Here is a 25,316-nt window from a genome sequence, read left to right as displayed (position 1 = left end):
TGTTTACATAACTTTGTTGCCTTATGAAGAGCAGGGGGGGCCCCCAAAAATTTCTTGCACAGGGGCCCACTACAGTCTGTGTCCGCCCCTGCAAACACTAATGAGACGGACGGAAGCGTCTGACCTCCCCTGTATGTACAGTCACAGGCCGGGATCCATAGAGATCTATAGAGATCCATAGAGATCTATAGACAGCGGCTCTAGGATCACACTCCACCCGCTACACCACCGCCACCCGCAGCAAAGGACGCAGCTCCGCCCCTTACTACCACACCAACCTCTCCAAGCGTCACATGACGCTGACGTCATCACAGGTCCTGCAGTCTCGCCGTGCAGTGGGTGCAGCTGTTGTCTCTGGTGTCAGCCCTGCGCACAGGACGCGTTCACACGGCTGCGGTATCAGGTGAGGTGACAGCAGCCAGGACTCGGCTCTCACACACAGTCTGCTGCAGTCATGGCTTCCTCTTCCTCAGTCACACAGTGTCCGCCGGTGTTCTGCTCACTCCCTGCAGTCTCTGTGTCCCCTCTGTGACCGCAGACGTCTGAGTCCTCCCCGCGGTCCGCACAATGTCAGGAGGAGGAGGGACCGCCCCCTTGTCTGCTCTGGAGGAGGGACCGCCCCTTGTCTGCTGTGGAGGAGGAGGGACCGCCCCCTTGTCTGCTCTGGAGGAGGGACCGCCCCCTTGTCTGCTTTGGAGGAAGACGGACCGCCCCCTTGTCTGTTCTGGAGGAGGAGGACAGACTGCCCCCTTGTCTGCTCTGGAGGAGGAGGAGGGACCGCCTCCTTGTCTGCTCTGGAGGAGGAGGAGGGACCGCCCCCTTGTCTGCTCTGGAGGAGGAGGGACCGCCCCCTTGTCTCCTCTGGAGATTGGACCTCTGTGTGCGGAGGAGGAGGGACCGCCCCCTTGTCTCCTCTGGAGATTGGACCTGTGTGTGTGCGGAGGACGAGGGACCGCCCTCTTGTCTCCTCTGGAGATTGGACCTGTGTGTGCTGAGGAGGAGGGACCGCCCCCTTGTCTCCTCTGGAGAATGGACCTCTGTGTGCGGAGGAGGAGGGACCGCCCCCTTGTCTCCTCTGGAGATTGGACCTCTGTGTGCGGAGGAGGAGGGACCGCCCCCTTGTCTCCTCTGGAGATTGGACCTGTGTGTGTGCGGAGGAGGAGGGACCGCCCTCTTGTCTCCTCTGGAGATTGGACCTCTGTGTGCAGAGGAGGAGGGACCGCCCCCTTGTCTCCTCTGGAGATTGGACCTGTGTGTGTGCGGAGGACGAGGGACCGCCCCCTTGTCTCCTCTGGAGATTGGACCTGTGTGTGTGCGGAGGATGAGGAGGGACCGCCCCCTTGTCTCCTGGAGGAGGGACCGCCCCTTTGTCTCCTCTGGAGGAGGGACCGCCCCCTTGTCTCCTCTGGAGGAGGGACTGCCCCCTTGTCTCCTTTGGAGATTGGATCGCCCCCTTGTCTCCTCTGGAGACTGGACCTGTGTGTGCGGAGGAAGAGGAGGGACCGCCCACTTGTCTCCTCTGGAGATTGGACCTCTGTGTGCGGAGGACAAGGGACCGCCCTCTTGTCTCCTCTGGAGATTGGACCTGTGTGTGCTGAGGAGGAGGGACCGCCCCCTTGTCTCCTCTGGAGATTGGACCTCTGTGTGCGGAGGAGGAGGGACCGCCCCCTTGTCTCCTCTGGAGATTGGACCTCTGTGTGCGGAGGAGGAGGGACCGCCCCCTTGTCTCCTCTGGAGATTGGACCTCTGTGTGCGGAGGAGGAGGGACCGCCCCCTTGTCTCCTCTGGAGATTGGATCTGTGTGTGTGCGGAGGAGGAGGGACCTCCCTCTTGTCTCCTCTAGAGATTGGACCGCTGTGTGTGGAGAAGGAGGGACCGCCCCCTTGTCTCCTCTGGAGATTGGACCTGTGTGTGTGCGGAGGACGAGGGACCGCCCTCTTGTCTCCTCTGGAGATTGGACCTGTGTGTGCTGAGCAGGAGGGACCGCCCCCTTGTCTCCTCTGGAGATTGGACCTCTGTGTGCGGAGGAGGAGGGACCGCCCCCTTGTCTCCTCTGGAGATTGGACCTCTGTGTGCGGAGGAGGGACCGCCCCCTTGTCTCCTCTGGAGATTGGACCTGTGTGTGTGCGGAGGAGGAGGGACCGCCCTCTTGTCTCCTCTGGAGATTGGACCTGTGTGTGTGCGGAGGAGGAGGGACCGCCCTCTTGTCTCCTCTGGAGATTGGACCTCTGTGTGCGGAGGAGGAGGGACCGCCCCCTTGTCTCCTCTGGAGATTGGACCTGTGTGTGTGCGGAGGACGAGGGACCGCCCCCTTGTCTCCTCTGGAGATTGGACCTGTGTGTGTGCGGAGGATGAGGAGGGACCGCCCCCTTGTCTCCTCTGGAGGAGGGACCGCCCCTTTGTATCCTCTGGAGGAGGGACCGCCCCCTTGTCTCCTCTGGAGACTGGACCTGTGTTTGCGGAGGAGGAGGAGGGACCGCCCCCTTGTCTCCTCTGGAGGAGGGACCGCCCCCTTGTCTCCTTTGGAGATTGGATCGCCCCCTTGTCTCCTCTGGAGACTGGACCTGTGTGTGCGGAGGAGGGACCGCCCACTTGTCTCCTCTGGAGATTGGATCGCCCCCTTGTCTCCTCTGGAGACTGGACCTGTGTGTGCTGAGGAGGAGGGACCACCCCCTTGTCTCCTCTGGAGATTGGACCGCCCCCTTGTCTCCTCTGGAGATTGGACCTGTCTGTCCCAGTCACTCACCATCGATGAGCTTGGCCTCGGCTTCTCTTATTCGTTGGGGCACGGTCCTTCTCCTCTTTGGATGTTGTGATTACTCTCGGGGAGGGGGATGTCTTGATCACTAAGATGGGAGAGCGTCACCCCAGGATAAAGGCCGATACCTCAGGCTGAGACGTCATTGCTCTGATGAAAAAGACTTTACAGATCAATTGGATGATTTAAAGGGGTATTCCCTATATAGTATATTTTTTCTGATTTGCAATCTCTCTTTCCTCATGTGCGGGCATCGCAGGACCTTATGTATCCATGGTTACTTCACAGTTAGTTAGCTGGTTGCTAGTGGTCGTGGATACCTAAGGTCCTGCGATGCCCGCACATGAGGAAAGAGAGATCGCAAATCAGAGAAAATATATTACATTTCTAATTGGAAATATTTGCTAATATTAATATGATTGCACCTACTACATATTGGGACATGATCTTGGAGATGGGAATAGCCCTTTAAGCCAGAGATTTATAATGAGGGGTCGCCCTGACCGGGGGGGTCACCCTGGCATGTGGCCTCCCAGTAAGCATGTAGCCTCCCAATAAGCATGTAGCCTCCCAGTAAGCATGTGGCTTCCCAGTAGTGTTGAGCCACCCCCGTAGTGTTCGGGTTCGGTTCGTCGAACACCTTCAAACACCGTTAAAACCAATGGCAGGCAAACAAAAACACATAGAAACACATAGACAACACATAGAAAACACCTTCAAAGGTGTCCAAAAGCTGACAAACTGCTCAGAAGACACAACTAACACATGGAAAAGTGACAAGTACATATAGTCATGCGAAAAGAAAAGAGGTGGAGGAGTAAAAGGAGGGGGAGACACAGATATAGCCATGTCATGCCCTTCTAAAATCCAAAAAGTGAGAAGCCGACATGGCCAGTTCGTTCCTGCCCGTGCCACCTCCGTGTCGCCGGGTTTGTGCCAGAGCCGCGGTGGACCCTGACGGCCAGCCCCCCTCTCCCAATACTGGTGCCTGTCCGCTGGTGGGTCGAGCCCCCCCGCGGTGGGGTGAGGGGTAACATCTGCAGAAGAAAGACCATCTTCCAGCCAAACTAAGATGTCGACTTCTTTTTGTGGACAATGTGATACGATCCCTTTCTTACGGACACGCCCATCGCTACAAATTCCAGATGAGGCACAAAAACAGCAGGTGCTTCTACGGATATCAAGTGCTCCTTCAAGTGGGCTCTCCTCCACCTCAATTTCAACATCACAAATACTCCAGTCCTCAGAGGTGTCACCCCAATCGCACTTGCTTCCTCACAGCTCCCAAGTCTCCAGCTGCCTGTCTGAGTATGGGGTAACACAGATGGTTGAGTCTGCAGAGCTGTTTACTCATACTATAGCCTGGGAAACGGAGGTCTGCTCCAGAGCTTCTGTTAATCCAGACGAGGAAATGATCTGCACTGATGCCCAGAATCTCTATACGTCGGATCCAGGACCAGATGAAGAAGGTTCTGAGCATAATGTAGACCCTCGTTCCCAAACTGTCACTCCTGTTGGTGGAGACAATGATGAAGACGATGATGAGACTCAAATACCTGATTGGAGCGACAACTTGACTTTTTGGTCAGGGCAGGAAGAGGTTGGCTTTGAGGACGACGGGTGTGATAACACACAGGGTGATGATGACAAGGTTGGAGATCCCACTTACTGTCAACCCACAGTCAGCCAGTCGATGAGGTCAACGGAGGAGGTGGAGGAGGATGTGACTAGCCCAGGGGATGGGGATGACTCGGTACCCGGGCCTTTGCCTGGCCTTGGGGATGTCGCGGTGATCGGCTCCCTGGCCCGTACCCTGGGGTCACTGATTAAAAGAGTGGATAATTGTTAATTTTATAAGAGTTCGTGACGCCACCTGTGGTATCTGGTGAGAAGCACCAGCGCTGCGGCAGTCCACTGAGACCCGTGATAAGGCAGCTCGATGGTATAGCTCCCCACAGGTGGAGCTAGGTCTCAGGGCAGCGTATGCAGGGCGAATGCAGGACAGGCGAGACCCAGCTGGGTCAGAGCAAGAACGGGAACGGACACGGTAGTCACTTCAGTACCTTTTACTGGAGAAAATTCAGGCACATCCCGGAGCACTGTAGGGTGAAGGGTGAATATCAGGATCCTCCCCAATGAGCAGGTGTAGGGCCTCGGTTTCTTGCCTCTGCGTAGTAAGTTTCTGACCTGCCTGGAGCTAGGCCTAACTTTGTCTCTGTCCTGCGGTGACTGACCTTGTGGTAGGGCCTTCTCTTGGAGTTCACGCTCCCACTATGCGGGGCCTAAGCGTCTCCTGGCTCTGTTACGTATCAGCACCTTAGCGATCCTGGGACTTGTAGTTCTCCAGGGATTCCGGTTATGCCTTACTGAATCTAGCTAGCAGGAGCCTCGTGCTCCACTGCTGAACTATTAACTGAGTTCTCTAGACTAGACTGAGCTCCACTGCAGACTGACCTCTCTTAGGCTTCTCTACTGCAGGAACCCTTCAGAGGAACTGAACTGCCTAGCACCACCTTCCCTATTTATATCCCTAACGGGCTCCCTCTGCTGGTCTGAGGTGGAAGGTGGAGATGTGTGAATGTTTATGGGGGCCTCTTGTGGAGGATTCCATCAATACACTCTTCTAGGATCTGTGATTCCAAGCACAGCGGGGCGTCACAGATGCTATTGACGACGAGGTTAGGTTGCGCCTTCCTGGACAGAGACGGAGTACTGGAAGCACGTCAACAACTGCATCCTCAACCACAACTCTGCCTCTGACCACAAGTCGTAGTGGCTCTTCAGGTCCCATGGGCTATAAGCCTTGCATAGCCTGGGCATTTATTCAGAATGATAAGGATGACCCAACTCGTGTTATCTGTAATATTTGTCACCAAAAGCTAAGTAGAGGCCAAAAAATCCATAGTTTGAGTACTTCATGCATGTACCGTCACATGGATATGAAGCATAAGTTGCAGTGGGAAGCTCAGTGTGCTACAATGCGGCCTAGCATGCTGGGCCAACCACCGTCTGCCCCATCTTGTGCATCCGCGGCCTCTTCATCCTCTGTGACTGGGGGGACAGCAGTCACACATGTTTTTGGACGCAGACCTGCCACCTCTTTACCTGCAACAGCCAGTGTGATTGGCAGGTCGTCAGTTCATTGGGAAGTGGAAACACTTGCTGATGTTGAGCGCTCTCTGACATCGAGAGCACCACCTTTGGATCAAGGCAACCTAACATGTCCGCCTGCATCTTCCTCACAGACCGGCAGTTTGCCGGGGACACCCTACTCAACCCCGTCTAAGCACAACAGCCAGCCCTCGGTCCCTCAGATGTGGAAAAGTAAAAGACCATTTCCTCCTAGCCATGAGAAAGCTAAGAGGTTGAATTTCACCATCTGCAAGCTCTTGGCTACAGCAATGCTGCCTTTCCTCCTGGAGGACACAGTGGATTTTCGAGACCTTATATCCGTTGCAGTGCCCCAGTACCAGATGCCCAGTCGGCACTACTTCTCAAAGAAAGGTGTGCCTGCGCTCCACCAGCATGTCACACACAACATCACCGCTTCTTTGAGAAACTCTGTGTGTGACAGGGTGCATTTCACCACAGACACTTGGACGAGTAGGCATGGACAGGGGCGTTACATGTCGCTGACTGGGCACTGGGTAACTATGGTGACAGCAGGACAAGGGGCTGCTGTCCAAGTCTTACCGTCCCCACGAGTTGTGCGTCAATCCTCTTTATCTCGAAGTTCCTCCACTGCTTCTGCCTCCTCAACCTCCTCTCGGTCCGCCACCTGCACCCAAAGCCTGTCTGGTCATGCCACAAGCTTTCTAACTGCGCAGAAGGGATCCTGCACACCTCCTTACTATGCTGGCAGCAGGGCTCAAGGCATCAGTGTTTACTTTGAAATGTCTGGGAAATGTGAGTCACACAGCTGAGGAGTTGTGGTAAGCTCTGGAGACCCAGTTTCATGAATGGTTGTCTCCACTGGACGTGCAACCAGGGAATGCCGTGTGCGACAATGCTGCAAACCTGGGTGCGGCCCTTCGCCGGGGCAATGTCACACACGTGCCTTGTATGGCTCACGTGTTGAACCTGGTTGTCCATAAATTGTTAGCCCACTATCCCGGACTAGATGGCCTTCTGCAGAGGGCACGGTCGCTGTGTGCTCACTTCCGCCGTTCGCATCCCGCAGCTCAACGACTTACATCTCTACAGAAGTCGTTGGGCCTGCCAGTTCACCGGCTGAAATGCGATGTGCCGACACGGTGGAATTCAACTCTGACCATGTTGCAGCGACTGTGGCAGCACCGACAAGCCCTGGTGCAATACGTTCTGACGTATAGCCTGGGCCAACGAGATCCAGAGGTGGGGCAAATCACGCTGCAGGAGTGGTCTCAGATCAGGGACCAATGAAGTTGACGCGCCCCCTGGGCCGTGGGGTACCCTGAGCCGGGCCGGTAGACGCTGGGGGTTGTAGTCACTGTGGCAGTGACCCGGTCCGTGATCCAGGGCGGTCAATCCAAGGATAATTTGTATATATGGGTTTTATAATGTCCGACTACGCCACCTCTGGAGTGGGGCAAAAGGGGCCGCCGCTGCGGAACAGTCCTCTGAAGCTGGTGGTTTTGCAGCAATGGTATTATTACTCACCACAGGAAGAGTGTAGCTTCAGGGCAGTGTGGGTGGATGATGGTGGTTGTAGTGCAGGGAGTCAGTAATGAACACAGAGTCCGTGTGATGCAGTCCCAAGATCTTTACTCACAGTTGTTGCAGTCCAGATTACAGGTACCAGAGCAATCTCACCCGTCGTGCTGTGCGTACTCAGTGAGGGGCTCAGTACACCCCCAGATAGCTCCGGAGTACTTAGCAGGACCCCCTTCTGTGTGTCCTTTCTCTGGCCTTCTCCCTGCACCTCACACCCAGTGACACTTCTATCCGTTATCCTCGGGCCTTGGCGGGCGACTTGTGTTCCGTCCCCTGGGTCCTATGTGGCTACCTTCTTAGTGAGACTGGTGTGGACTTTTACCTGCAGTACATGAAATGCTGCAGCCTCCGGTTTCTAGTTGAGCCTTGCTGTTTCTCCGCTAGTTGAGGGACCGGTTCCCCTTATCTGGCCTGACCCCTCTACCTTCTGGTAGCAGCGGGAGTACGCGTGGCCTTCTGCACGGCCCGTAGCCCTAGGGTCCCTTCGGTTCCTGGAGCCTTCCTGCTCCCACTCCTCTCTTCTCTCCTTCAGTCCTGGGCCTCCCAGGCTAGGCCCGCCTCTGGAGCAGAGCTCATGCCGAGCCTCTGCTCCTGTCACTTTTCCTCCTCTGACTGGCTTGCTCTTTTTAAGATGGCTTCCTATTCATACTCTCCCTTTCATGTGCTCCGCTAAGCTGCTCCCCTAAGCACCCACTACATAGGACCCTCCCACCAGCTAGGGACCTGGGACTGTGCTCTCCCTTAGGAGCAATCTCGCCCTACCCCCCCTGCGGGTATGTGTTGGATGCAGGTGTTAGGGTCCCGAGCCATATGCCTTCCTTACCTGAGGGTGAGATACCACACCTCTGGGTGAGATGCAGTAACTCTGTGGCGCCTGACCCCTCAGGGGCACCACACACCCTTCTGCACAGTTTTGAAATGGCGACGAAGATGTTTAGTGCTGACGACGATGCCATTATCAGCATGACTATTCCGGTGATTTACATGCTGGAGCACACATTAAACAGAATTCAGAGTCAGGTGGTGGGACAAGAGGAGGTGGAGGAAGTAGAGGAGGAGTCGTATGCGGAAGGGATAACATCTTCAAGGTCCAGACGGTTGGCAGCACCAAGGCGGCAGGCATGGGAGGGTGGGGGAGAGGGATTAACCAGGGCGCATGGTAGCAGCCAAACTGTTGAGGAAGGTGCAGGAGCCGAGGAAGAAGCGGAGGACGAACAGGCGATGGGCATGGAAGACTCATCAGATGAGGGAGACCTTGATCACATTTCTGTTGTGCGAGGTTGGGGGGAGAGGGCAGAGGAAGGAAGCATGATTCTTACCTCGCTACCAACACAACAAGGACTTGGTCCTCCTGGATACGCAAGACACATGAGTGCCTTCTTGCTGCACTACCTGCAACATAACCCCCGGATTGTCAGAATTCAAAGTAATCCCGACTACTGGGATGCCACACTCTTAGATCCCCGGTACAAAAGTAAATTTGCCGAAATAATTCCTGCCATAAAAAGGGATTGACGCATGCAGGAGTATCTGCAGACGCTGTTGCAGAATCTTACATGTGCTTTTCCACAAAACACCAGTTGTGCACGTAGTGAATCTCACAGTTCTAACTTGCCAACCATGGGACTGTCGAGTCTTCATCACTCAAACCGTAACAGTAACACAGTATCTGCTGGTAACAGCAATTTTGTGGAATCCTTTCACCACTATTTTAGACCATCCTTTGCAAGGCCACAGGAGACAAGAAGTATGACACATATTCAATGCCTAGAGAGGATGGTGCAGGAGTATCTCCAAGTGAACATCGAAGCCATGACTGTGTCACTGGACCCTTGCTCATTTTGGTATTCCAATCTGGAAAAATGGCCGGAGCTCGGCACTCACGACTTGGAGATCTTGTCATGCCCTGCAGCCAGCGTTCTCTCTGAACGTGTGTTCAGCGCTGCTGGTGGTGTGCTGACAGATAAGCGCACGCGGCTGTCCACTGAGAATGTAGACAGACTCCCGTTCATAAAGATGAACAAATCATGGATTCGCAAGGACTTTTCTACCCCTGTGTTATCCTTGGGAGACTAAAACCTTGAGGATTTGGTAAAATTACCTCACCAACCGTTTTAAGCAACTGTGGGGCAATTGATGCCACTTAACCCTAGAACGCATGACCATAAAAATCTACACTTTCACATACCTGGGGCCTTTTAGGCCCGTGTGCAAATGACATGGAATAACTCAAACTCAAATGACAAACAACTATATACATGAAGGATACCTAGTGTTTCAAAATTCTAACTAAAGTAATCTTGCAGAAAATAGAAAACAATTAACAGGGCGGGCCTGCGAGGCCCCAGGTATGCGTTCTAGGGTTAAGTGGTGTCTGTGCCACAATTTTGGGAAAAAATGGAGACTCTTTTTGGAGTCCCCTTGCTGTGTCTTACGTGACGTTGGCATCGTCAATTCCAGGTGGGTTGGGTCGCTCCCCCCCTTTTAACCATAAGAAACTACATACACTATGGCTTGGGGTAACACAGATGGTTAAGTCTGAAGAGCTGTTTACTCAGAGGTCTGCTCCAAATCTTCAGTGTCTGCTAGTCAGCGTAGAATTTTTAACTGCATCTAGCCTAGGCAATACTTTGGGCGTAGTAGCCCAGCTGCGAAGCAAGCTGCACCGCCTGTGTATCTAATAAGAATTTTTAAATGCATCTAGCCTAGGCAGACTGTGGGAACCCCCAACCAAACCCAGACGCTCAGCCCCCCTACCGCCCCCCTTTCCTTGACAATACAATAATGTAACACTTACAACTGGATGGTTGAGGATCGGTCACAGCTTTATTAACTCTTTATACTCATTCCATTAGAAAGGCATTTTATTTCTAAAATAATTCAGCTTGTTGCAGCATGCCCTGGGTCTCCACTCCGGCAAGTTGGCCAACAAGTGTAACTCTCCAACATGTCCTTTCTATTTCCAGGCCACGGAGGATCCTGCGTACTCGTATGCAGGACTCTGACCCCCACCCATCACTCTTAATGCTTGTTCCACTCTGTCCTGGAGTCCTGACAGGAATATGTCCAGTACAATATCCATTAAGTGAACTACGTCAGGCCGTATGAGGCCTGCTTTATCTCCTTCCAGTTGTCGGTGTCGTACCACTACACCGCCTCTGTCTCTTCTAAATTTTGCCATCCGAATATTTATTACCCGCCTTGTCCGTTCGATGGCCGTGATGTCTCGCGCACCTTGCCATACCACTATCGGCACAATCTCTGACCATACTATAGCTAGTTTTGTGAAAAATTCTCTGAAGCGCTCAGTGTCTAGTTTCATTATTGCCATTAGTTATGCGCTGTTGTAATGACCTAGGTTGTTTCCCCCGGCCTGTATAACTAAGATGACCGGACATCTTGCCTCTCTCCCTACCTTGATTACCTCCATTAGTACCTGTGGCCATAGCAGGCCTCTAATACCTCTCTAGTTGAAATATGTGTTATGAAACTCTAATTTCCTCCCGCCTGGGCAGACTTTCACCCTTTTTTCTGCCCAATACATATACGAGTGGCCTATCACCCACACTGTTGGCTTAGCGTCACCTGTAAAAGAAACAAACCACGTTAAGATAACAAGTCCGGTCTTATGTATCTTGCCAAACACGTGGATCGCCATCTCCCTATCCTCTGAACTTCCGTTTCTGACAGTCCTGCTCTTGCTGCTTCCGTGGCCGCGCCTATGCGGAATGAGTGTGTCCCGTAATCTTTGGGGTGGTTCCCTGCCGATGTTATGCATTTATTAAATATAGCTTGGAACTGGTATCTTGATAATGGCATTCTATCAATGTGTGATAGGAAGAAATTACTTTGTGATCTGATGGTTAGATATGTTTTTACTATTGTTACCCGACTCAGTGTACCGTTTGTGAGTTGTAGAAGTACCCAAGTGCCCCTGCCCGCTGGAACCGTTTTCGATTTGTGTATGCATAGACGTATTGCATTATTGGCTATGACTACGTCCTGGTGTAATAAGCTTCCACTGGTGGTAATTTTGGATTGAGGGACTAATTCGCTTATGCATAGCGCCCCGAAGAAGGCGATCACAAATGCAGTAGACAGTAGTGTTGCTTCAAATTGTGAGTGTCATGTTAATGGTGTTAGGGATATGATGTGAGAAATCAGTTTTAGTGACACGGAATGGGACGTCTACACTCCTGACTTGGCTGACCCCTTTTCCACCCTTTTATGGATTGTCTGATGATGAACCTTTGTCACATCTCCCCAATTCAGTAGTTGGAAGTGAAATGCTACTCCGGTCAGACACCGCTGCGCTGACGCCCCTGATATGCCCCTCATAATTAGCTGGTGGAGAAATTCTATGGTGACTTGTGATCTGGCTTGTTCACATTGGTCAACCCGTCTGCCTGCTACTAGTCGTGTCCACTCTTCCCATGCCTTACCGTATGCTTGCCACGTCGACGGGGCAACTGACGCTCTGATTAATGGCATCAACTATTCGCCACTAGATCCCATAGGGAAGGTGGGCAACTGTTGCCCGATGGGTGGGCGTTGTGGAAGAGCTCTGTGAAAATCTGCCAATTGAATTGTTATAAAGCGTTAGCAGCAGCTTTAGACCCCTCAGCATAGTGGCTAGCGCGGACCCATACATTGTGTTTTAGGCACAGGAATGCTAGCCTGCGTAGTAGGCCTAGCACTGGGAGAGACGATGATGCCATCTTATTAATGCAGTGCGCTAGGCTGGTGTTTTTTGTTATGAAGCGTATATATATTGTAAGCCAGGCGCGCGCCCCATATTTCTATTGCTACCACTATTGGGAAGAAAAATTATTTTCAGGGCTAGATGCTGCTAAAAATTATTATTAATTTAAAAGCTGGTGGAGCTTGGTATAGATGGAGTAATAGAGAAAGTCCCACACACTGCTAGAAGGCCAAATATTTTTTCAGAGCTAGATGCAGATAAAAATTATTTTTCATTTGCAACCTGATGGAGGTCAGTATAGATGGACTAATAGAGAAAGTCCCACACACTGCTAGAAGGCCAAATATTTTTTCAGAGCTAGAGCAGATAAAAATTATTTTTAATTTGCAACCTGATGGAGGTCAGTATAGATGGACTAATAGAACAAGTCCCACACACTGCTAGAAGGCCAAATATTTTTTCAGAGCTAGAGCAGATAAAAATTATTTTTAATTTGCAACCTGATGGAGGTCAGTATAGATGGACTAATAGAACAAGTCCCACACACTGCTAGAAGGCCAAATATTTTTTCAGAGCTAGATGCAGAAAAAAATTATATTCAATTTGCAACCTGATGGAGGTCAGTATAGATGGACTAATAGAATGATGCTATGCCCAACAGGTTTTACTTCACTAGATGCAGTAAAAAAATTGGTATTCTATGCACAGTTGGTGTATCTTGCAACACAGATAGGCTACTCCACTGACTAACACACACTGCAATAGGCCAAAAAGGATTAGCTTTGCTAGATTCAGCCAAATGCTGTGAAAAAAACTTGCACAGCACAGACCTGCCTGGCAAAAAGTGATAGGAACTGATGTAACCTAGCCCTGAAAAGGACTGCAATTACAATTAGTCTTTACTCCCAACCTATCTATTTAAGAGCACAGACCTGCCTGATAAAAGTCGTAGGAAATGATGTAACCTAGTCCTTAAAAGGACTGCAATCACAACTATTCCCTACTCCCAAGCTATCTGTAGATTTGTGCGAAAATTGGCTTGAAATTAACAAGGTATAGCGCACACAGCAACAGCGGTGCCGTCTAACACGCAGCTGCAGCAGTGAGAAAATGGTGGCAACGGGGAAAATGGCTGGGTCTTATAGGGCAAGGACATGTGACATACACTGCCAATGACACATGCCCTTGCTTGAGTGAAAAACAGCACTTCGCTCCGTGTGTGCGCTGCTGATAGGCTGACAGATTGCACCTCCCCACTGTAAATGCGGGAAAGAGAAAAAAAAATGGAGATCTTCATTATTTCTGCAGAGATCCTGCCCCTCCCCCCGCTGTACACTCAAACTGCGTATTAACATTAATTTTCATCATTACTGAGAAAAAATCCAGTTATGATTTTGGTGCACGAACAGTTATCGAACATAACCTCGAACAGCCGAATTTTTCTCAAATCGTTCGTGTTCGCCGAACGGCTCGAACACCGCCCAAAACAGCTCGAATTTGAGATTGGCGAACAGTTCGAGTCGAACAACGCTCATCTCTACTTCCCAGTAAGCATGTAGCCTCCCAATAAGCATGTAGCCTCCCAGTAAGCATGTAGCCTCCCAGTAAGCATGTAGCCTCCCAGTAAGCATGTAGCCTCCCAATAGGCATGTAGCCTCCCAATAGGCATGTAGCCTCCCAATAAGCATGTAGCCTCCCAATAAGCATGTAGCCTCCCAGTAAGCATGTAGCCTCCCAATAAGCATGTAGCCTCCCAGTAAGCATGTAGCCTCCCAGCAAGCATGTAGCCTCCCAGCAAGCATGTAGCCTCCCAGTAGGCATGTAGCCTCCCAGTAGGCATGTAGCCTCCCAACAAGCATGTGGCCTCCCAGTAGGTATGTTGCCTCCCAGTAAGCATGTAGCCTCCCAATAAGCATGTGGCCTCCCAATAAGCATGTAGTCTCCCAATAAGCATGTAGCCTCCCAGTAGGCATGTGGCCTCCCAGTAAGCATGTAGCCTCCCAGTAGGCATGTAGCCTCCCAGTAAGCATGTAGCCTCCCAGTAGGCATGTAGCCTCCCAGTAAGCATGTAGTCTCCCAATAAGCATGTAGCCTCCCAGTAGGCATGTGGCCTCCCAGTAAGCATGTAGCCTCCCAGTAAGCATGTAGCCTCCCAGTAGGCATGTAGCCTCCCAGTAAGCATGTAGCCTCCCAATAAGCATGTAGCCTCCCAATAAGCTTGTAGCCTCCCAATATGCATTTAGCCTCCCAGTAAGCATGTAGCCTCCCAGTAGGCATGTGGCCTCCCAGTAAGCATGTGGCCTCCCAATAGGCATGAATCTTCCCAGTAAGCCTGTAGCCTCCCAGTAGGCATGTGGCCTCCCAGTAAGCATGTAGCCTCCCAATAAGCATGTAGCCTCCCAATAGGCATGTAGCCTCCCAATAAGCATGTAGCCTCCCAGTAAGCATGTAGTCTCCCAGTAAGCATGTAGCCTCCCAGTAAGCATGTAGCCTCCCAATAGGCATGTAGCCTCCCAGTAGGCATGTGGCCTCCCAATAAGCATGTAGCCTCCCAATATATATATATATATATATATATGAGGATGAAGTCCCCCTTCCTGCCTTCTTTATCAGATGTTTTCTCCTGCTTCTTCCTCATAAACCTGAGACGAAGTCTGAAAAATTGGTGAGACCAAACCTTTTTATATTGAGCCCCGGTTAATCCAGAGCACTAGCACTGTTTCATATTCTTATGTCCTAGGTTCATTTTATCATATATTATTAAAAGTTATATTTTCATTTAGGAATTATCTTCTCCCCGCTGTACGTTTATTGTGCTAAAAAGACACCTAAATTGATAGGAAACCACCGGTCACGGGCGTGTCGGAGGTGAGAAACAGACGCCCCACAGTGGTTTGCAGGAGGTCTCCACGTTTGGCAATGCAGACACCTGCCTAGATAGGAGGCTGTGTTTAGGACCCAGCGACGACCTCCCTTTAGTCTGGGTGTATGTATACCTGGTGTGTCTAGGTGGGCGTTGCCGGTTATACTCATTTCTACTTGGAACTTAGCTGAAGCAGCATCTCGTCCTCTTTGGAGTCTTGAGTCCATGTGCCCTGTTGGATTTCTTCTAAAGCTGAGTTGTTGTTCCCCTTTGTTGTCTTCCCCTTTTTTCTTTAGAGTGCTAGCAGAGGTTGACTAGTGCTCATCTCCTTCCTCCCCCAGCTATAGCCTTACGCCAGGGATAGTAGGGCGAGGCACGTGATCGGAGACAGCTGCGGAGGCTGTATAGGGACGTTAGGGGGAGACAGGGGGATGCTAGTCCAGATTAGGAGGTCACCTCTTCCCCCTTTCCCTTTCCCCTCTGTGTTGCTCTCACACCTGGCGTGACATTATAACCGGCCGAGCATGTTTTTGGAAAAAAAAAAAAAATCACACAAGATTAACATTTATTTTTTTTTTCTCTGTGTCTTTGGGCGTGCACCTTTTTTTTTCCTTACTCCCCTTAGTATGGGATCAGTTGCGGAGCTCGCAGAGCAGTTCCGCTGTCTGTCTCTGGAGGTGAATGACCTCCGCTGTGAGGTTCAGCAGCGGTTACAGGTCACTAATGTGGGGGTCTCTGCAGGTAGGCCTGTCTAGCCTGAACCCAAGGTTGCCCTCCCGGACAAGTTTTCAGGAGGTAGGGACAGTTTTTTTTGTGTTTAAGGAGGTCTGCAAATTGTACTTCAAACTTCGTCCCTACTCCTCCGGTAATGAGGAGCAACAGGTTGGCATTGCGATCTCTCTACTGCAGGGAGATCCTAAATCCTGGGCTTTTTCGTTACCGCAGGACTCGGTTTGTCTCCAGTCTGTGGACGTTTTTTTTGGAGCTCTTGCCCTCATCAGTGGAAACGTACAGTTTGGAATTCCGTAGATGGGCAATGGATTCCAAATGGAAAGACTCAGCCCTTAAAAGTCAATTTTGTGAGGGGCTTACTGAAAGGTTGAAAGATGCCTTGGCTGTATATGAAACCCCTCAGTCCTTTGAAGCTGCCATGTCTTTGGCCATACGTCTAGATGGGCACCTTTGGGATAGACGGGTGCGACCTCCTTCTCCGGGGCCTTCTTGTCGGGGTTGTGTACTTCTGCCAGGGGAGCGGTCTGGGGGTAAACCAGTACTGGGGGAGGTGGAGGAACCTATGCAGTTAGGGGGTGTCTCTACATCATACATATCCTTGGAGATTCGCAAGAAAAAAGACATATGGTTTTTTTGTGGCAAACAGGGACACTTTGTTGGGACCTGTCCTTCAATTCCTAAACAAAAAGAGACTCGATTAACTCTCGATAGTCTGGAGTTGGATAAACAAGGGGTACATTTGTGGCCAAACTGCAGTTCCCGCTTTGTCCTGATTGCAGAGGTGGTGCTAGAGAGCAAAATAGAAAAAAATTCTGTGTTTGTTGACAGTGAAGTCGGGGTCAGCATGGTTGATGATGAGTTTATGAAAACTCATGGTCTTGCTTGCTGTACTTTAGCTGAACCTATTTCCATCTTTGCCATTGACTCGGCGCTACTTGCACAACAATCATTTACTCAGATTGTACATAATGTGAAACTGAGGGTGGGGTCCGTTCATTGTGAAATAATCCCTTGCTATGTTTTGGAGAATCTCCTTACTCCGATTGTTTTAGGTATCCCCTGACTTGGTGGATTGGCAAACCTGGGAGATCATTGAATGGGGAGATTACTGCCATGAGAACTGTTTAGATAGTTCCCTTGCTACTGTCTCTACAGAAATATTACCTGCTTTTCTGTCTGGTTTTGAGGATGTTTTTTCTGAGAGGGGGTGTCAGGATTTGCCTCCTCATCGTGCTTATGACTGTCCTATTAACCTGACCCCCGGAGCTAAACTACCGAAGTCCAGACTGTATAACCTTTCTGGCCCTGAGAGACAAACCATGAAGGATTTCATTGCCGAAAGTCTGGAGAAGGGACATATCAGACCCTCATCTTCGCCCGTGGAGGCAGGATTCTTCTTTGTGAAGAAAAAAGATGGCGGTCTACTTCGCTGTTTAGATTTCCGGGAATTAAATCAAATTACCCTCCGTGATCCATACCATCTCCCTCTGATTCCTGATTTGTTCAGCCAGGTAGTTGGAGCTAAGGTATTCTCCAAGTTGGATTTAAGGGGAGCCTACAATCTGATTAGAATCAGAGAAGGGGACGAATGGAAAACAGCGTTCAATACCCCGGAAGGTCATTTCGAGAGTCTGGTTATGCCTTTTGGTTTGACCAATGCACCTGCAGTATTCCAGCATTTCATAAATGATATTTTCCATAATTTGGTGGGGAGGTTTGTGGTGGTCTATCTGGACGATATTTTGGTTTACTCACCTGATTTTGAGACACATTGGGGGCATGTTAAACAGGTGCTTCAGATATTAAGGGATAACAAACTTTATGCCAAACTAGAAAAATGTGTTTTCGCTGTTCAGGAGATGCAGTTTCTGGGGTACTTGAAATCTTCGGGTTTTCGGATGGATCCGTGCAGTCCTTGACTGGGAACGTCCCGAGAACCTGAAGGCTCTACAACGTTTTCTGGGCTTTACTAATTTTTACAGGAAATTCATCCAAAATTACTCTGTTAGGGTATGTGCACACGATGCAGAAATGAAGCAGAAAATTTCTGCATCATTTCTGCATCTCCCTGGCAGAAAAAACGCATGCAGATTGTGCATGCGTTTTTCCTGCGGAATACATGCGGATTCACATGCGTTTCCACATGCGTTTCCGCATGTGGATTGACAAGCGCTTTCCAGGCGATTTTAGCATCACCTGGAAAGTGCTTGACAACTAGGTCACACTGTATAAATCCATGCAAACAGCATATATAGTGTGACCCGAGAGAATGATACTTTACCCTCTGATGGCCCCCGCTGTCCTGCTCAATCCGTTTTCCCGGCTGCCGGCAACTTTGAATTGAAAGACCTGCCGACGTCAGCTTCACGTGACCCGTCACATGACTCTGACGTCAGCGCAGGTCCTACAACTCACTGCAAGTGCCGGGAACCAAGCAGGAGCGCTGCGCGGGCCGACAGATGGTAAATATATATATATTTTTTATTTTATTCTTGTTTTACAGCTTTTTTTAATGGTACCTGGGTGTGGATGAGACTCTCCTCTCCTCTACACCCGGGTACCATTCGCACATTAGAACGCGCTAATAACGCAAGTACAGATGCAGTCTTGCGGAATTGGCGCGTTCTAATGCAAGTCAATGGCGGCGAAAACGCCGCGTTTACGCAAAATTAATTGACATGCTGCGGATTTTTGAGCGCAGCGTTTACGCTGCGGAAAAATCCGCATCATGGGCACAGCACATGCGGATTTCAATTGGGGAACATTGCTTCCCTTCTACCATGCGTTTTTCATGCGTTTCCGCGGCGTTTACGCAACTGCAAAAACGCAGTGGAAACGCATTAAATACGCATCGTGTGAACTCAGCCTTATTGTGAAACCCCTTACTGACATGACTAAGAAGGGGTCTGATTTTTCCAATTGGTCGGATGCCTCCCTCCAGGCTTTTTCTTCCTTAAAGAATCATTTTGCCACTGCACCAGATCTCAGTCAACCCAGTGTTTCTCAGCCCTTTATTGTGGAAGTTGATGCTTCGGATGTCGGAGTTGGGGCTGTGCTGTCTCAGGGTTTTTCCCCTGGTAAATGGTGTCCATGCATCTTCTTTTCTAAAAAATTGTCTTCGGCTTAGAGAAATTATGACGTGGGTAATAGGGAACTTTTGGCGATCAAATTGTCCATCCTATTACTGTTATTACTGACCATAAGAACCTGTCATATCTCCAGTCAGCTAAACGTCTCAACCCTAGGCAAGTCAGATGGTCCCTGTTTTTTACTAGGTTCAATTTTGTTGTCACTTTTCGTCCAGGGGTCAAAAATGTCAAGGCTGATGCTTAGTCCCGGAGCTTCCCTGGTGGTGGTGACCATGAGAACCCTGCCCCGATATTACAGAAAGGGGTGGTCATTTCAGCATTGTATCCTGAACTGGAGGGTGAGGTGTTGGAAGCTCAGGGGGATGCCCCTGCCTCCTGCCCTTCAGGAAATTTATTTGTACCAACTGATCTGCACCGTAAAGTAATCAAGGAACATCATAACTCTGTGCTTGCTGAGCTTCCAGGTGGTAAGGCAACCGCGGATCAACTCTCTTGTCGTTTTTGGTGGCCGGGGTTGCATAGGGATGTAATTGAACACATAGCTGCTTGTAGTATTTGTGCTCGTTCTAAAGTATTGCATACCCATCCTTCTGGTACTCTTCTTCCGCTACCTATCCCTAGTAGGCCATGGACACACTTGTCCATGGATTTTATTATTGACCTACCGGTTTCTGCAGGCAAAATGGTGGTTTTGGTAGTAGTAGATGGGTTCAGTAAAATGGTTCACTTCCTCGCTTTACCTGCACTTCCCAATTCTAAGACACTTTCTCAGGTGTTCATAAATGAGATCGTGAAGCTTCACGGGGTTCCCTCTGATGTGGTGTCTGATCGGGGGACCCAGTTTGTTTTCAAGTTCTGCAAGGCATTCTGTTCTCGACTGGGGGTGCAGCTGTCCTTTTCCTCTGCGTTCCACCCTCAGTTGAATGGTCAGACCGAGCGTGTCAATCAGAATTTGCAGACCTACCTCAGGTGTTTCGTCTCCGAAAATCAGGAGGATTGGGCATCCTACTTACCGCTGGAGGAATTTGCCATCAATAATCATCGTCAAGAATCCACCGGCAGGTCACCGTTCTTCGGTGCACACGGTTATCATCCACAGTTTGGTACCTTTAGTGGGGGAGGAGCTTCCGGAGTTCCTGATGAGGAACGGTTTGCTTCGTCGCTCTCCTTGGTATGGCAGGGTGTACTGAGTAATTTAAAGATCATAGGAGACAGGTATAAACATATGGCTGACAGAAAACGCTTGCCAGGTCCTGACCTGAATGTGAATGACTTTGTGTGGTTGTCTACCAGGAATATAAGATTGAAAGATCCTTCTTGGAAGCTGGGACCTAGGTTTATTGGTCCATACAAAATAACCGCCGACATTAACCCAGCAGCGTTTAGTCTTGAACTTCCCCGGGCCCTTAAGGTTACAATGGTTTCCACAGGTCCTTACTGAAAAGGTACATAGAACCTCTTGAGCCCTCACCTCTACCACCGCCCCCAGTAATGATTTATAGTAATTTGGAGTTCAAGATTTCGAGGATTGTAGAGTCTCGTCTCCAACGTCGTTCTCTACAATGCTTGGCACACTGGAAAGGCTATGGTCCGGAGGAGAGGACGTGGGTTTCGGGGTCAAAGGTGAACGCTTCCAGATGAGTTTGCTCTTTTCACACCTCTTTTCCTGAGAAACCTGGTCCTGAGTGTTCGGAGGCCACTCGTAGAGAGGGGGTACTGTCACGGGTGTGTCACAAGTGACAGACGGTCGCCCTGCAGTGGTTTGCAGAAGATCTCCACGTTTGGCAATGCAGACAGCTGCCTAGATAGGAGGCTGTGTTTAGGACCCAGCGACGACCTCCCTTTAGTCTGGGTGTATGTATACCTGGTGTGTCTAGGTGGGCGTCCCTGGTTATACTCATTTCTACTTGGAACTTGGCTGAAGCAGCATCACATCCTCTCTGGAGTCTTGAGGCTGTGTGCCCTGTTGGAGTTCTTCTAAAGCTGAGTTGTTGTTCCCCTGTGTTGTCTTCCCCTTTTGTCTTTAGAGTGCTAGCAGAGGTTGACTAGTGCTCATCTCCTTCCTCCCCCAGCTATAGCCTTACGCCAGGGATAGTAGAGCGAGGTACTTGATCGGCGACCGCTGCGGAGGCTGTATAGGGACGTTGGGTGGAGACAGGATGACACAAGTCAAGATTAGGAGGTCACCTTTTTTTTTTTTTGGTGAACAGCGCTGTATAAGGGCTTATTTTTTGTGGGAAAAGTTGCAGATTTCTTTGGTACCATTTTGGAGCATGTACAATATTTTGATCACTTTTCATTCAGATTTTTCAAACAGAGAATCAACAAAAAAATAGCAATTCAGTTATTGTTTTTATTTTTTGCACCGTTCACCGTGCAGTAAAAGTGATAAGACCGAATTGTTTGTCAGGTTGGTACATTTACAGTAATGCCAGATTTCCCGTATATTTCAAACTATTAATCGCACTTTTTTCCCTGCAAATTTGGGGGGAAAATGGGGGTGCGTCTTATAGCCTGAATGTAGCTTGCCGGGAGGGGCAGCGGCAGAAGTCAGGCGATACTGCGGGCCTTGGGGTGGGAGGAAGGAGTGTTTGGAGGTGCGACGCTGCGGGGCTATGCTGCGAGGCCCAGGCTGGTGCTCGACGCTGTGGGGTGATGAGAGTCACATCGCAGACTGGTAGAAGGCTAGGAGAGGGCGTTTGGCCGTGCTCGGCGGTGCCATGGGCTTTGCCGACATTTTGCGGAAGCCCGTACCCCCGCACTTACATGCGCAGCTTGAGATCTCCTCTCCCGAGATCTTGGCGCCCAAGATCTCAATCTGTGCATGCTCCACCTCCCGTGACCATTTTTCCAGAGACTGCCGCTTTGAAACAATGTAAGTGCGGGGGCACCGAGCTTCCACAAAATGTCGGCAAAGCCCCCGCAACGCCGAGCATGGCTGAACCTCTGACCACCCCCTTCTATTAGCTTGGGATGGGACTGTCATCACCCCGCAGCGTCGCACCTCCTGTGACCCTGCTCCACCGCTGCTCCCCCCCCACCACCACCGGTAAGCTGAATTCGGATTGTAAGGCAGACCCTCATTTGATGCACTATATTTTTTTCCCTATTTTCCACATGAAAATATGGGTTGCGTCTTATAGTTCGGTGCGTCTAAGGGTCCAAAAAATAGGGTTTATTGTTTTTTCATGTTTTGCTATTTTTGCAGATTAAAAACAATATTTTACAAAAAGGAATTTGATTTTGCATCGCCATAATCTGAGAGCTGTAGCGCTTATATTTACTTGTTGAATGAGCCATATTAGGGATTGTTTCTTGCGGGACGGTTTGGCGTTTTCATTTCTACCAATTTTTGTTACATATGGCTTTTTGATCGCATTTTATTCACTTTTTTTGTTAGTATGATGAAAAAGCGACGTTTTTGGCGTGTTTTTTATTTATTTTTTACAGCATTCACTAAGCGGAATAAATGATGTGCCAGTTTTATGGAGCGGATGGTTCCGGGTGCGGCGATACCAGTTACTTTTTTTTGTTTTATTTGTGACGAATCGGCTTTTTGTGTTTTGTTTACAACTTAAATGTCGTGATTGAGAGTGGTATTTACGTGGTTAATGAGCTCCAGTTGGTTGCAAAACCAGCTGGGGCCGATACTTCAGGGTGTCAGCTGTCACATACAGCTGACACCTACGGGAAATGCCTCCACCCGACGGCGCTATCCCCTTGTTCCCGAATGCCATTTTAAAACTGCAATGAGGGAATAAGGCCCCTTAATGACCGCCGATTAAATGCGTATCAGCAGTCATTAAGGGATTAATAATCTGTAAATGTCTCTGAAATGAGTTCACTTCTGGATGTGACTAACAATGATGTCCGTGTGATTACAGCCCCTTCGATCATAAAGACCCCGAAGAACCAGAGACCTTCACACCACCCAGATTTCTCCCCGAATGACGAACCAAACATGGACGAAGAGAAGGATAGCATTTCCAGAAGTATAACGGACCTCGCCTTAGAGATCATCTCCCTGCTGAGCGGAGAGGTAAACTCTTCTATATTTCTATCATTATCTGCTGAGTGGAGAGGTAAACTCTTCTATATTTCTATTATCTGCTGAGTGGAGAGGTAAACTCTTCTATATTTCTATTATTATCTGCTGAGCGGAGAGGTAAACTCTTCTATATTTCTATCATTATCTGCTGAGTGGAGAGGTAAACTCTTCTATATTTCTATCATTATCTGCTGAGTGGAGAGGTAAACTCTTCTATATTTCTATCATTATCTGCTGAGTGGAGAGGTAAACTCTTCTATATTTCTATTATCTGCTGAGTGGAGAGGTAAACTCTTCTGTATTTCTATTATCTGCTGAGTGGAGAGGTAAACTCTTCTATATTTCTATCATTATCTACTGAGTGGAGAGGTAAACTCTTCTATATTTCTATTATCTGCTGAGTGGAGAGGTAAACTCTTCTATATTTCTATCATTATCTGCTGAGTGGAGAGGTAAACTCTTCTATATTTCTATCATTATCTGCTGAGCGGAGAGGTAAACTCTTCTATATATCTATTATATGCTGAGCGGAGAGGTAAACTCTTCTATATTTCTATTATCTGCTGAGTGGAGAGGTAAACTCTTCTATATTTCTATTATCTGCTGAGCGGAGAGGTAAACTCTTCTATATTTCTATCATTATCTGCTGAGTGGAGAGGTAAACTCTTCTATATTTCTATCATTATCTGCTGAGTGGAGAGGTAAACTCATCTATATTTCTATTATCTGCTGAGTGGAGAGGTAAACTCTTCTATATTTCTATTATCTGCTGAGTGGAGAGGTAATCTCTTCTATATTTCTATTATCTGCTGAGTGGAGAGGTTAACTCTTCTATATATCTATTATCTGCTGAGCGGAGAGGTAAACTCTTCTATATTTCTGTTATCTGCTGAGTGGAGAGGTAAACTCTTCTATATTTCTCTTATCTGCTGAGTGGAGAGGTAAACTCTTCTATATTTCTCTTATCTGCTGAGTGGAGAGGTAAACTCTTCTATATTTCTATTATCTGCTGAGTGGAGAGGTAAACTCTTCTATATTTCTATTATTATCTGCTGAGCGGAGAGGTAAACTCTTCTATATTTCTATTATCTGCTGAGTGGAGAGGTAAACTCTTCTATATTTCTATCATTATCTGCTGAGCGGAGAGGTAAACTCTTCTATATTTCTATTATCTGCTGAGTGGAGAGGTAAACTCTTCTATATTTCTATTATCTGCTGAGCGGAGAGGTAAACTCTTCTATATTTCTATTATCTGCTGAGCGGAGAGGTAAACTCTTCTATATTTCTATTATCTGCTGAGTGGAGAGGTAAACTCTTCTATATTTCTATTATCTGCTGAGTGGAGAGGTAAACTCTTCTATATTTCTATCATTATCTGCTGAGTGGAGAGGTAAACTCTTCTATATTTCTATTATCTGCTGAGTGGAGAGGTAAACTCTTCTATATTTCTATTATCTGCTGAGTGGAGAGGTAATCTCTTCTATATTTTTATTATCTGATGAGCGGAGGTAAACTCTTCTATATTTCTATTATCTGCAGAGTGGAGAGGTAAACTCTTCTATATTTCTATCATTATCTGCTGAGTGGAGAGGTAAACTCTTATATATTTCTATTATCTGCTGAGTGGAGAGGTAAACTCTTCTATATTTCTATTATCTGCTGAGTGGAGAGGTAATCTCTTCTATATTTTTATTATCTGATGAGCGGAGGTAAACTCTTCTATATTTCTATTATCTGCAGAGTGGAGAGGTAAACTCTTCTATATTTCTATTATCTGCTGAGTGGAGAGGTAAACTCTTCTATATTTCTATCATTATCTGCTGAGTGGAGAGGTAAACTCTTCTATATTTCTATCATTATCTGCTGAGCGGAGAGGTAAACTCTTCTATATTTCTATTATCTGCTGAGCGGAGAGGTAAACTCTTCTATATTTCTATTATCTGCTGAGTGGAGAGGTAAACTCTTCTATATTTCTATTATCTGCTGAGTGGAGATGTAATCTCTTCTATATTTCTATTATCTGCTGAGTGGAGAGGTAAACTCTTCTATATATCTATTATCTGCTGAGTGGAGAGGTAAACTCTTCTGTATTTCTGTTATCTGCTGAGTGGAGAGGTAAACTCTTCTATATTTCTATCATTATCTACTGAGTGGAGAGGTAAACTCTTCTATATTTCTCTTATCTGCTGAGTGGAGAGGTAAACTCTTCTATATTTCTATCATTATCTGGTGAGTGGAGAGGTAAACTCTTATATATTTCTATTATTATCTGCTCAGCGGAGAGGTAAACTCTTCTATATTTCTATTATCTGCTGAGCGGAGAGGTAAACTCTTCTATATTTCTTTTATCTGCTGAGTGGAGAGGTAAACTCTTCTATATTTCTATTATCTGCAGAGTGGATAGGTAAACTCTTCTATATTTCTATTATCTG

The 25,316-nt window shown here is 48.6% G+C and overlaps 1 pseudogene; it reads left to right on the top strand.

Moving 5' to 3' along the window:
- Nucleotides 1-270: 270 nt before the first annotated feature.
- Nucleotides 271-25,316, top strand: part of LOC141258715 (uncharacterized) — a 305,521-nt pseudogene continuing 280,475 nt past the window's right edge.

Source organism: Phyllobates terribilis, unplaced genomic scaffold, assembly GCF_046119375.1.
Source record: "Phyllobates terribilis strain yellow unplaced genomic scaffold, ASM4611937v1 Scaffold_3__8_contigs__length_932513732, whole genome shotgun sequence".
Taxonomy (NCBI): domain Eukaryota; kingdom Metazoa; phylum Chordata; class Amphibia; order Anura; family Dendrobatidae; genus Phyllobates; species Phyllobates terribilis.
This window is presented reverse-complemented; position numbering and strand designations above follow the sequence as displayed.